This window comes from Saccopteryx bilineata, chromosome 3, assembly GCF_036850765.1.
Source record: "Saccopteryx bilineata isolate mSacBil1 chromosome 3, mSacBil1_pri_phased_curated, whole genome shotgun sequence".
In the NCBI taxonomy this organism is placed as follows: Eukaryota; Metazoa; Chordata; class Mammalia; order Chiroptera; family Emballonuridae; genus Saccopteryx; species Saccopteryx bilineata.
Window position 1 is genome coordinate 281,746,612 of NC_089492.1, and position 12,113 is coordinate 281,758,724.

A 12,113-nucleotide genomic window follows, 5' to 3' on the forward strand; every position below is an offset into this window, starting at 1 on the left:
TGTTGCCAAGGAGTTCCCCATTCTGGCCAACAAAGCTATTTTGACATTGTTCCTGTTTTCAACCACATATCTATGTGAGCTGAGCTTCTCAAGCTTGACTGTGATAAAAACTAAAAACAGAGAGAGACTGAGAACTATTGAGGAAGAGCTTCGTGTGTGTCTTTCTACCATTCCTGCCAGGATATCCCTTTTGTGTTCATCGAAACAGGCCCAGGTTTCACACTAAGTGAGTATACATACATTTAGAAACTATATTATTAACTATATGTATAATATGTACTGTGTTAGAGTGTCATTTTGTGTCGTTTTGGTAGGTGGTGTGCCCCAGGATTTTGTAAATGTAAAAAATGTGCCGTGGCTCAAAAAAGGTTGAAAATCACTGGTCTAGACAACCACCACTTCTTGGATGCAATGTCTGTGCTTTGTGCACACACTTATCCTATGCCATAACTACTAAAGTGATTTGCACACTTGTCTCTCTCCCTCTCTTGACTGCAAACTCCCTAAAGGCAGAACTATGTCTGCTTCTATCAGGGCCTTGGCACAGAAAGAAAACACTAAATATTTGTGGACCTGTTGATCCAACCCCAAACTACCACCTGAAAAGTTTAAAACACCCTAAGCTTCTGAGCCAGGTGCTGACATCATTATCTCTAATTTGCAAGTGACTCAACTCAGGCAGAGATATGCCAAAAAGTCACCTGCTCGTGCCACTAGCTAAGTTAGGGCAAGGATCTGGGAGTCTGAGCTCCTCAGCATTCCAAGGAGGTGAAGTGGTTCCTCCCTTTGATTTGCGTGAGAGTTGGTCAACTTTAAGTGTCCATTAGTATTTTTTCAGCTTATATTCTGAGGCTAGAGCAATTAAGCCAAATGGTTAGAGCAGGTACTCATGCTACCACAGTCAAGTTTGCACCATTTGGTTCAGTAAACACTTCCTAAGAAACCAAGAGGCAAATTAGTAATATCCTTAATAAACAAAGAGCTCTTGCAAATAAATGAGAGTAATAACTCAGTAGAAAAGTGAAAAAAAGTCACCAAGAGGCAAGTCACATAAATTAAAATTTATTCAACAATTATTGAGTAACTACTGTATGTCAGGCACTGTTCTAGACATTGAAGGTACATGGTGAGCAAGACAAGGCCCCTGCACTCATGGAATGACCTAGTGAAGGGATACAGGCAATAACAAAGAAAGAAGCAAACATACATCTTATACAGCATGCAGTGATTCAATACTACGTGGAAAAGTAAAATAGGATGATATGATAAAGGTGACAGAGCTACCATAGGTAGAGTGGTCAGGAAAGGTCTCTCAAAGAGGTGCTGGTGTCTGAATGACAAGAACAGGCCAGCATGAAATGGTCAGGGGAAAAACACTCCAGGGGAGGGACTGGTGAAGTAGCACCAGGTCTGCAAGAAGGATTGAGCTTGAAAATTCAAGAAGCCAAAAGGCCAGTCTGGCTAGAGAGAGGTGATCAAGGAAAAAAGTATAGAGTGTGGAGGGGCCAGACTGTGCAGGTTTCTATAAGCCCAGGAGAAAATTGAGATTTTATTTATTTATTTATTTATTTATTTATTTATTTATTTATTTTTACAGGGACAGAGAGAGAGTCAGAGAGAGGGATAGATAGGGACAGACAGACAGGAACGGAGAGAGATGAGAAGCATCAATCATCAGTTTTTCGTTGGGACTCCTTAGTTGTTCATTGATTGCTTTCTCATATGTGCCTTGACTGTGGGCCTTCAGCAGACCGAGTAACCCCTTGCTCGAGCCAGCGACCTTGGGTCCAAGCTGGTGAGCTTTTTTTGGCTTAAGCTAGATGAGCCTGCGCTCAAGCTGGCAACCTCAGGGTCTCGAACCTGGGTCCTTCCACATCCCAGTCTGACACTCTATTCACTGTGCCACCACCTGGTCAGGCAGAAAGTTGAGATTTGAGTGAGGTGGAAAGTCATTGAAAGGTTTTAAGCAGCAGAGTGACATGCATGATCTGGTTACATTTATTTATTTATCTATCTATCTATCTATTTATTTATTTATTTATTTATTTCAGTGAGGGGAATGGAGGGTAGGGTAGGGGAGTCAGAGACAGACTCCTGCATATGCCCTAGCCAGGATCCAGTGGGCAAACCTACTAGGGGGGATGCTCTGTCCATTTGGGGCATTGCTCTGTTGCTCAGCAACCAAGCTCTTATTAGCACCTGATGCTACAGCCATGGAACCTGGGGCTAACTTTCTCCAACTGAGCCATGGCTGTAGAAGGAGAAGAGAGAGAGAGAAAGAGAGAAAGAGGAGGGGAAGAGGAAGGGGTGGAAAAGCAGATGGGCAGTTCTCCTGTGTTCCCTGACTGGGAATCGAACCCAGAACATCCACATGCTAGGCCAACACTCTACTACTGAGCCAACCAGCCAGGGCCTCCCCTGGCTTGTTTTATCTGCAGCTCACAAGCTAAGTATGGTTATAATATTTTTAAGTGGTCGGGAGGAAAATATCAAAAGAAGACGATACCATGACACATGAGAAGTAAGTGAAATTCAGTTTCCATGTCCATAAATAAAATTTTACTGGCATGTAACCACGCCATCCACCACCTGCTGGCCACGGGGGCTCACCTGCAACAGCAGAACTGAGTAGTTATGACCCTTGGACCCTCGTCACTCTTGTCACTTCTTGCAGTTGCCCAGCGCACAGGTCACAGTGACCCAGCTGTACGTTGACAGCACGTATGTCACCATAGTGCAGCCTTTTATTATTCTTTACCAGTGCACATCCATCATGTCAAACAAGAAAAATGAACTTCAAACATTGCTCTTTTTTTTTATTGTGGTGAAATACACAGAATGTAAAAATTGCTATCTTAACCATGTTCAAAGTACACAGTTCAGTGGCATTAAATACATTCACATGGTTCTTGCAACCAACCCCACCATCCTCTCCAGAACTCTTTATCCTGCAAAACTGAAGCTCTGTCCCCATCAAACACGAACTCCCCAATGCCCCTCCCCCAACCCCTGGCAACCATGGTTCTATTTTCTGTCCCTATGAATCTGACTACTCTAGGTGCCTCGTCTCAGTGGAATCGTATATTTGTCCTTTTGTGACTCGCCTGTTTCACTTAGCATAATGTTCTCAGAGTTCACCCAGGTTGTAGAATGTGTCAGAATTTTCTTCCTTTTTAAGGCTAAATAATGTTCCATTGTATATACATGCTGCAATTTATTTAGCCATTCATCCATTAATGGTTAAATGTCACACTCTTAAGGTACAGTGGAGTGTGTATTATCTTGTTATAGAATTAGATGACAAAGTGTTGAGCTTATTATGCAATGGCACTATGTCTTTTGCTAAAAGAATACTATATACGTGTTGATACACAGCACCTAAAATATTTATTAACTGGTTGTCTATAGATAAGGTTGGCCAACCCCCAATTTGGGTTCATCCTGGCCTCCCAGTGGCCATGGCCTGGATTACAAGTCCGACTTCGTCGCAAGCCAGTGTCGGCATGGTTTCTATCTCAAATACAAGCTCCAACGCTCAACCTTTCATCTACAACTTTGCGTGGGCTTCCCACAAGTGCACTTGAGTCTTTCTTCTTAAGTGTGCCAATGCAAGCAAGCCCTGCACCAGGCCCAGAGCCACCCCAAGCCCCCAGCCCCACCCCAAGCCAGCCCTGTCCTTTCGTGCCCAAACAGTCATTCTGCAAATATTTCCTGATGCCTCTTCTGTACCCAACCCTTGGGAAGTCGACACTTGAGGGGGGTGGGGGCAACACTTAACGCACCAGACCTGTCCCTGCCTTCCCCACCCTCACACTCAGCATCTTCCCGAAATTAATCATAGAATCTGCAAATTACAGGGTCTGAAACCCAAGGTGCCTCAGCAGGTGTGAGTTATAGAACCTTCGGATTTTTAAACTCTTGGGTTTAGTAGAAGCTTAGAATGAAAGAAATGCAGGACATTGGACCGTTAAAATGTTAAGATTAGGAAATCTTAGGGAATTAAATTGTCAAAAATAAAAAAATATGAAAATGTTAAAAGGGCAGATTTATTTAGCCTGGGTGTGTTGGAACTGCAGACTCTGAGGACAATGGGGCATCAGTGTTTTGTGGGAGAGAACTTCTAAATGGCCGGGAGCCCACTTCTCACTTGAGGCAGGAACTGCTTCCTGACCCCAGCAGCCTGCCTCTCCCTGCCTGACCTCTCACTACCCAGTCACACTGAGCTGCCACTCAGCCCTGCTGTCCACTGACCCTCCAGGTGCTCCCTGAAGACACCCAGCACTGTCCAAGTCTTCAAGCCTTGGTCACACGGTCCCCTCTCTCCTCACCTCCCTACCTCTCCCTCTTGACAGACCAGCGCACCCATCAAGGGTCTCCCCAAATGTCACCTCCACCATGATATGCCCCATCATTTCCCTGGGCAGGCAGAGGTCACAGCCCCCCTCTATCCTCAAGTTCACCTCAAGCCTACAAGTCACCTTCATTCTCAGAGCCTCAGTCTCAACATCTGCAAAATGGCAAGAATGAAAGCACCCCACCTCCACCCTCAAAGGCTTGTTGTGGGAATGAAATGAGAGAACATGGAAAACGCCTAGCCCAGTGCCCCACACCTAACATTAGCTGAAGGTCCTGGGGGGGGGGGGCGCTCTGGCTCCAGACACTGGGCACTCCAGGGACAGGACACAGCCTCCAGGGGCAAACGCAGAACCAATTGAACATGGTGTGGAACCTGAGCCCAGGAGGAAGGGGAGTGTGCACCTGGCAGGGAGGTGCCCATCCAGAAAGACTTTCTGACAGAGGACAGCTAGCCTTTACCAGGAACCATTTAGATGGTGGTGGCAGATAAAGGTCAAGTGTGGGGTGAGGCTAGCATGTGATTACACCCCAGTATTGGATGAGTGACAGGTTAGAGGGAGGAGCTGGGATAGGAATGCGGGAGTGTTTTGTACTGGTCTGGCTAGAGGCACTCACCGGCTCCCAGACATCTCCCCTTTCCAAACCAACGTTACAACTGGACCAGCCCTTGTGGGTCTCATCACAGTCACATGACACCCTTCATCAATAGCCATCAGGACACTTTGGGGGTGGGGGAAAGCTTCATTACTCACAGGACCTGGAAATTGCATGGCATGCCTGGAGCCACACAGCAAGGTCACAGGTACAGAGACAGAGGGCATGGGCCAGGGGTCTGCTCTCATTGGGGTTGGGCTCAAGCGTGGAGGCCTATTGGAGAATTTAAAACGTAAGAGTGGGGTCCTGGCTGGTGGCTCAGTGGATAGAGTGGCGGGCTGGTGTATGGACGTCCTGGGTTCGATTCCCAGTCAGGGCACACAGGAGAAGTGACCATCTGCTTCTCCACCACCCCCTCTCTCCCTTTTCTCCTTCTTCTTCTCCCGCAGCCAATGGCTAGATTTGTTTGAACATGGCCCTGGGTGCTGAGGATAGCTTCATTGGAGCCCATCAGCCTCAGGCACTAAAAATAGCTCAGTTCAAGCATCGACCCAAGATGGGGTTGCTGGGTAGATCCCAGTCAGGGTGCATGTGGGAGTCTGCCTCACTATCTCCCCTAAAAATTTAATTAATTAAAATTTTTAATTAATTAAAAAAATAAAACCTAATAGTGGGAATTTGAAGTACAGGAAGAGAAAAACAAGTAGCCCCAATGGTCCGTGGTCAAAACCAACCAAGATTTCTGTAACAAAGAAGGTTCAATGCTGGGAGGCAGCCTGGCTCTTGACCTGGTCTCCCGGCTGGCCTGTGTTTAATCAAGATAGCTGGTTTTGAAATGGAACCCTCGGCGGGCAAAGCTTCAGCCAGGCACTTACGTCACACAAAAAAAGAGAAAACCCAACCGCCGAGGCTTTACTGCAGGGGGTCAGTCATCTGGGGTGTTAAGATTTTAGCTCTTACAGAAGTCACCACAAAAATCAAGGAAAGGAACTGTGTATTTATTGAGCACTTACTGTGTGCCAGGTGCTGTGTTAGATACTTTCGTGGGCTGGTTTTGTTGTCACCAAGGCCCAGTGTTTAGAGTGAAAGAACCAGGTGGCCCCAGGTCCAAATCCAGCTCTGCTACTCCATGGCTGTGCGACCTTGAATGGGATACGGCCCCTCTCTGAGCCTCAGTTTCCATATCTGCAGCACAGAGATAATAACGTTAGGCTTGACCAAATAAGTTTGTCAACATTTGACAAATTTTGGCTTAGAAATATGGCAATTTCACATAGTTCAACCTAAAATTTACCCGAGCAAGTTATTGGGAAGATTAAATAAATTAATTCATTGAATTTCTTTGGCCCAGTGTCTGGCACATACTAAGTGCTCAACTAACAGTAGCTCCTCTATGTAATTGTTCTCATATAACAGATGACACCACCCTGGCTCAGAGAGGTTAAGTAACTTGCCCAAGGCCACCCAGCAGGCAAGCAGCAGAGCACAATTCGAACCCAGATGCAAACCCACTCCTCTCTGGAGAAGATGGGATAGGAGTCTTCCTTGCACATCTGCCAGCTGGATCCTGGGATCCTGGGGTCCATGTTACCCAGTTCCATTAACCATCTATTAGGCCATCCAACCCCTCCAGCTCCCTCCTCACAGGGGCCTGAGAAACAGCTGCCAACCGCAGCCTGGAGGGCACCCTGGAAGAGCAGGGGGGTGGGAGAATCAGGTGCTCTCAGCAGACAGAGAATGAGTGCTGCCTGTGGAGGAGGACTGGGTGGGTGGAGCACGAGCACACACGTGAGCCTGTGCACGTGAGATGTGCGTTTCCCCTGCGTGTTTCGTGTGTGTGTGTGTGCGCGCGCGCGCGTAGTTGTGGAGGTATGTGGGGCGTATAGGGCTTCAATAGCAGATCTGGGGCACAGCATCCGGAGCAGAAGGCCTGGGTCTGAACCCCGACTCTGCTGCCTGCCAGCTGAGTGACCTGGGGCAAGCAACTGTCCAGTCAAACCCAGCCAACCCAGCCTGGTAAGGAGAGAGAGTTTCAAAGGGATCATTGCCGGGGAGGAAAGGGGCAGGTGTGGGAATCGGGGCCTGGGGCACTAGGGAGAGCTCCCTGGCCAGAGATTCTGCAAGAGAAAGGGGTTTTCTTTCCTAGAAAGGAACAAACAAGGCCAGAAAAATCAGGTGTGAGGACGTAGCGTGAGGGGGCGAGTGATCAAAGGGTAGGTGTGAAACGTGTTTCCCCGGAGGCTCCTGTTTTCAGGAGGGGCTGTCTGCTGGCAGCTAAGGGGGCCTGGAGCTCAGGGACCTGGAGAGAGGAAAGAGCTTGTCTGGTTAACAAGCATTTTGTTCTGATTGACCAGAGAGGACAGCTGTTTAGCTAATCACTTACAGGGCAATGAATGGGAGTTTGGAGCGTCTGTATCTGGCTTTGTCGTAGGGAAACGGGGGGGGGGGGGGTTGTGAGGGGGGGTCTTTAACCTTCCCTGCCAGGCTCACAGGGCTCAGGTAACTGCTGTCACCACTTAACCCCTCTGTGCCTCAGTTTCCTCTTCAGTAATGTGAAGGCAGTAGTAGTACCCACCTCATAAGTGAGCTTAGAGCAGTGTCTGGCACGAAGCAGGTGCTTAATACTTCATTCTGTTGCTGTGTGGGGGCAAGGTCTCTGATTATACCCTCCATTCAATGGTTCTTGAGCGCTTCCAAGCCCCGTGCCAGGCGCTGGGGACAGAGACAAATTAGAGGTCCCTGAACACGAGGAGTTCACTGTTGGGGAGGGAGGCAGACCCTGCCACTCACACACACACACACACACACACACTCACACACTCACAAACACACACTCACACACACACACAATCTCTCGCTCTCTGTCTCTCTCTCCGCTTTCCCTCTCCGTCTCCCTCCTTCCCACCCAGGTTCCCACATACAAGCCCAGCCTGCCCCAAGCCCATGAATCCATGTCAGCTCCCCAGAAGCCTATTTGTCCATGTCAGGACCCAGAACCCATCTTGGCGGACATGCCTCATGCTGAGTGGCAGTGAGGGGCTGGGAAGGTCCTCAGTGGGATGCGAGTGTGGTTCATCCCCTCTCCGTGCTCGGGATGCACTCAGCCCTCCTCTGTCCGAGCGGCCATCTCCTGGCCTCATGACAGTGGAGCAGACAGAATGTCAGGCTCAGATGCTCCTGGGCCAGCATCCCCCGCTGGACCCCACCATGAAGACTATCAGGAAATACCAACACTCCAAAATATTAGAGGAGATGATAACCCCAAATTTTTTGGGGGGGTGATAAAATCGTTGTCATAATAGACCCTTTTAAACATCATAAGAATTGAGTTAAAAAATGTTTAAGAGAATCAGCCCTGGCCAGTTGGCTCAGTGGTAGAGCGTCGGCCTGGCGTTCAGGGGTCCCGGGTTCGATTCCCGGCCAGGGCACACAGGAGAAGCGCCCATCTACTTCTCCATCCCTCCCCCTCTCCTTCCTCTCTGTCTCTCTCTTCCCCTCCTGCAGCGAGGCTCCATTGGAGCAAGGATGGCCCGGGCGCTGGGGATGGCTCTTTGGCCTCTGCCCCAGGCACTAGAGTGGCTCTGGTCGCGACAGAGAGATGCCCTGGAGGGGCAGAGCATCGCCCCCTGGTGGGCAGAGTGTCACCCCCTGGTGGGCGTGCCGGGTGGATCCCAGTCGGGCGCATGCGGGAGTCTGTCCGACTGTCTCTCCCCGTTTCCAGCTTCAGAAAAATGCAAAAAAAAAAAGGTTTAAGAGAATCAAACCTATAGTAGTTACATATTTGTGTTAAGAAAACTAGTTCATGCTTGGAATTTTAAGTATGGCAATATCTAAGAGAATCTGGTCTATGGAAATAACAGATCAGCCTTCAGCTTCTAATTTAAAATGCACAAATGAATCATTGATTTAGACTTGTGATTTTTTTAAGTTGAAATCTTCCTAAGTTTGTCAACAGTATTAGAGTAGTTATGAGAACTTAAATTCACCACCACATTTGTAAGTGCGAGTTGTTAGATTTCTAAGAACTATGCAAGTGCTTGAAAATGGTATGTTTGTCATTAAGGCAAGTGAAGGATTTTAAAAAGAAACTTAATATATTAAATCTACAAATGCAGTTGAAAATGTTGAAACATGTTTAAGTAACCAAGATTGTAAACATTCACCCAATTCCCTTAAAAATTATTTTTTTAAAGTTTCTATATTCATAAAAAAAAATTTTTTGACCTGAAATCAAAGGCTGAAGTGGGATTGCTGTATTTATGATTATAGTAAATTGAATGTTAACTTTTAAAAACCAAAGGAGACTCTGAATAATATTCTCTAGGCAGAAATAGCCACCCATCTGGGCACCAAAAACTCCTGCTGACACTCATGTAACAATAGCCAGGGGACTTAAACTCCAGTCACCCACTCCCACTTTTCCAGTGACTTGAGGTCTCCCCGGAGTCACCGCACTGACCAGATGGACTGAGCGTCCTCAGGCAAGGTCTCTGGACTGCTCACGTCACCTTCTCCGGAGAGCTCAGCCTCTTGGTTAACCAGCCTTTTGGCTTCAGCCCTTATGGGTAGTGGCTGTTTCCAGACCCTGCCCACCAGTAACAATACCTTCCATCTTCTGAGCACCTACTATGCGCCAGGGGCTCGATGTGCTCATTTCATCCTTATAACAATCCCACATTTTACAGGTGGGGAAATCAAAAGGGAAAGAAACAGAAAAAGGTAAAGGCAGTGCTAGGATTCAAATCCAGGCATGCCCAGCTCCAGGGTTCTCCCGCTAGGTCTCAAGCTCTCCCCTAAGGAATGGAACCCGTCCAATTAACTAGCTTGAGCCAGCCCCTTCTTTCTTCCGTCTTTGAGCACTAAGAGGGTATGAGTATTCCTTGTGTCAGTGGCGTCACCTGCTGGAAGCCGAGCACATCGCACAGCCATGCATCGCTTCACAGGGGCTCACCTGAAGTTTCTGCCCAGGACAGGGACAGAAAGGGCTCTGAGCTCCAGGGTTTCTAGGACCCACCCCAAAAGTCACTAACCTTCCACTTTGCCTTTCTGTAGGGTCAGTCCCACTGTCCCATCTGGGCCCTCAACACTTGCCACTTAGTGTACAGCCTCCCACCTGCTCTCAGGAGTCCTTTCTCTCTCTCCCACCTTCTGTATGGCTCCCTACTGCCCAGAGAATCAGCCACAACACTCTGTGGCCTGGCACTCTCAGTGTCTCTGGCTTAGCCCCATTTTCTTGGCCTTGTCCCCCAAATACTGCACCACCACCATTTACCCACATTCCCCTTCTTTGGCTGTGCTCTGCCTCCTACCAGGAAAGCCCTCCCCCACCTGTGCTTGCCAAACTCCTACCCATCATTCAAAGGTAAACCCAAAGGCCATCTCTTCCAGGAAGGCCTCCCTTCTTTCCATAGCTTGAATGAACTTTTTCCTCTGTTGAAGCAGAGGATGTGCATAGCTGCCACACTTCCGACAGCACCTGTATCTCTACCTGCAGGCTTTCTCTACAGCATGCAATCGACCAGGTGTGCTGAAGGTTTACCCCAATCTCCACCCAGGCGCAACCCTTGACCCTTGATTCAGTTGGAGGATGGAGGACGAACACCCAGCTCCCTCGCCCCTGGGCTTGGGGTAACTCAGAGTTCATGCTCTCCCTGCCTCCCAGGGACTCCAGCGGGATCAGCAGCTGCTGCCCATGGCAGTAAATAGCTTGATACAGCCCTTCTTATGGATGCCCTGACCAGTACTGCCTCAACTCCCAACTCTCCTATGGGGTTTCCTGGGACTGCCTCTCAGTGACCTGAGAAGTAGGTGCCATAGAGACCTCCACTTGACAGGTGAGAAAACAAGTTAAATGAGTTACCTAAGGTCTTAAAGGCTGGCAAGTGTCAGGGATGACGTCTAAAGCCAAGAAAACTGATTCTAGAGATCTATGGAAAGTTTAACCATCTTGTGGGTGTAGCAGGAATAATTATAGCACCTCCCTCCCAGGTAAACGAGGTGTTCTTCTTAGAAAATAGGTGCTGTGGCCCTGGCCGGTTGGCTCAGTGGTAGAGCGTTGGCCTGGCATGCAGAAGTCCCGGGTTTGATTCCCGGCCAGGGCACACAGGAGAAGCGCCCATTTGCTTCTCCACCCCTCCCCCTCTCCTTCCTCTCTGTCTCTCTCTTCCCCTCCCGCAGCAAGGCTCCATTGGAGCAAAGATGGCCCGGGCACTGGGGATGGCTCCTTGGCCTCTGCCCCAGGTGCTAGAGTGGCTCTGGTCGTGGCAGAGTGATGCCCCGGAGGGGCAGAGCATCACCCCCTGGTGGGCGTGCCGGGTGGATCCCGGTTGGGTGCATGCGGGAGTCTGTCTGACTGTCTCTCCCCGTTTCCAGCTTCAGAAAAAGAAAAAGGAAAAAGAAAAGAAAAGAAAATAGGTGCTGTGCATGTGTCACCCCTGCTAGATCGCTCCTAAGCATGGACTGTGTCTTATGGATCTGTGCCCCTCCTCCTGCCCAGCCCAGTGGTTAAATGCTTGTTAGAACAAATCAACCACTCGGGCTCACAGGACTGGGGTATTAAGGCAGTAGGACAGGCACACAGTATGAGACCCAAAGAAACCAGCTCTGCTACCAACAGGCTGTGTGTCCTTGAGCAGGTCACTGCCCTTTTCTGGACTTCTGTCCCCCTTCTCTGGGCCTCAGTTGCCTCTCTCTCCAGGAAGAGGTCTCACTTTAAAGGACCTGAAATACAAATAGAATCCCTGAACCCCAACCCCCAACTACCTTTGGAAGAGGTCCCAAAGGCTACAGCAAGGTGCTAAGTAAGGTTGGACAGGGACGGATGACATCCTTAACCTCTCAGGATCATACCAACTAATACTTTCTTTCAGATGAGAAAACCTCCCGCCTCCTTGCTTCTAAAATGGGTATCTGGCACCATCTTGTGGTTATCACCTCTTCCATCATCCACCACCTTTTTCCTTCTGTCTCTTCTTGCCATTGACCCTGCCGGCACCCTCTGAGAACTCCAGAGGAACAATTCCACTCTCACCAAATATTTATCTACTATGCCCAGGCACCAAGGCTCAACCCAGGAGAGACTATTGTGAGCAAAGTGGCCACAGTCCCTGCCCAACAGTTTAGAAAAGTCTGGCCCAGCACGTCCAATAGAAATATAACACAAG

General features: G+C 48.7%; 1 protein-coding gene and 1 long non-coding RNA gene across 4 annotated transcripts in view; one reads left to right on the top strand and one right to left on the bottom strand.

Annotated features, from left to right (window-relative positions):
• The first annotated feature begins 204 nt into the window (after window positions 1-204).
• The window catches only part of PADI2 (peptidyl arginine deiminase 2), an 80,622-nt gene continuing 68,713 nt past the window's right edge, over window positions 205-12,113 (top strand). Inside the window, exon 1 of one of the 3 annotated variants that reach the window (XM_066270313.1) lies at window positions 205-226. The gene's annotated coding sequence lies outside the window, so the exon portion shown is untranslated. Of the gene's footprint in view, window positions 227-5,095; window positions 5,159-6,916; window positions 6,967-12,113 lie in introns of those variants that run through there. The other 2 variants (XM_066270316.1, XM_066270312.1) reach the window with 2 other exon arrangements.
• LOC136331585 (uncharacterized) overlaps window positions 5,975-12,113 on the bottom strand; it is a 28,190-nt gene continuing 22,051 nt past the window's right edge. The window contains exons 2-3 of the long non-coding RNA XR_010730506.1: window positions 7,526-7,662; window positions 5,975-6,135 (exon numbers count right to left, since the gene is read on the bottom strand). This is a non-coding gene — a long non-coding RNA (uncharacterized lncRNA). The remainder of the gene's footprint in view (window positions 6,136-7,525; window positions 7,663-12,113) is intronic.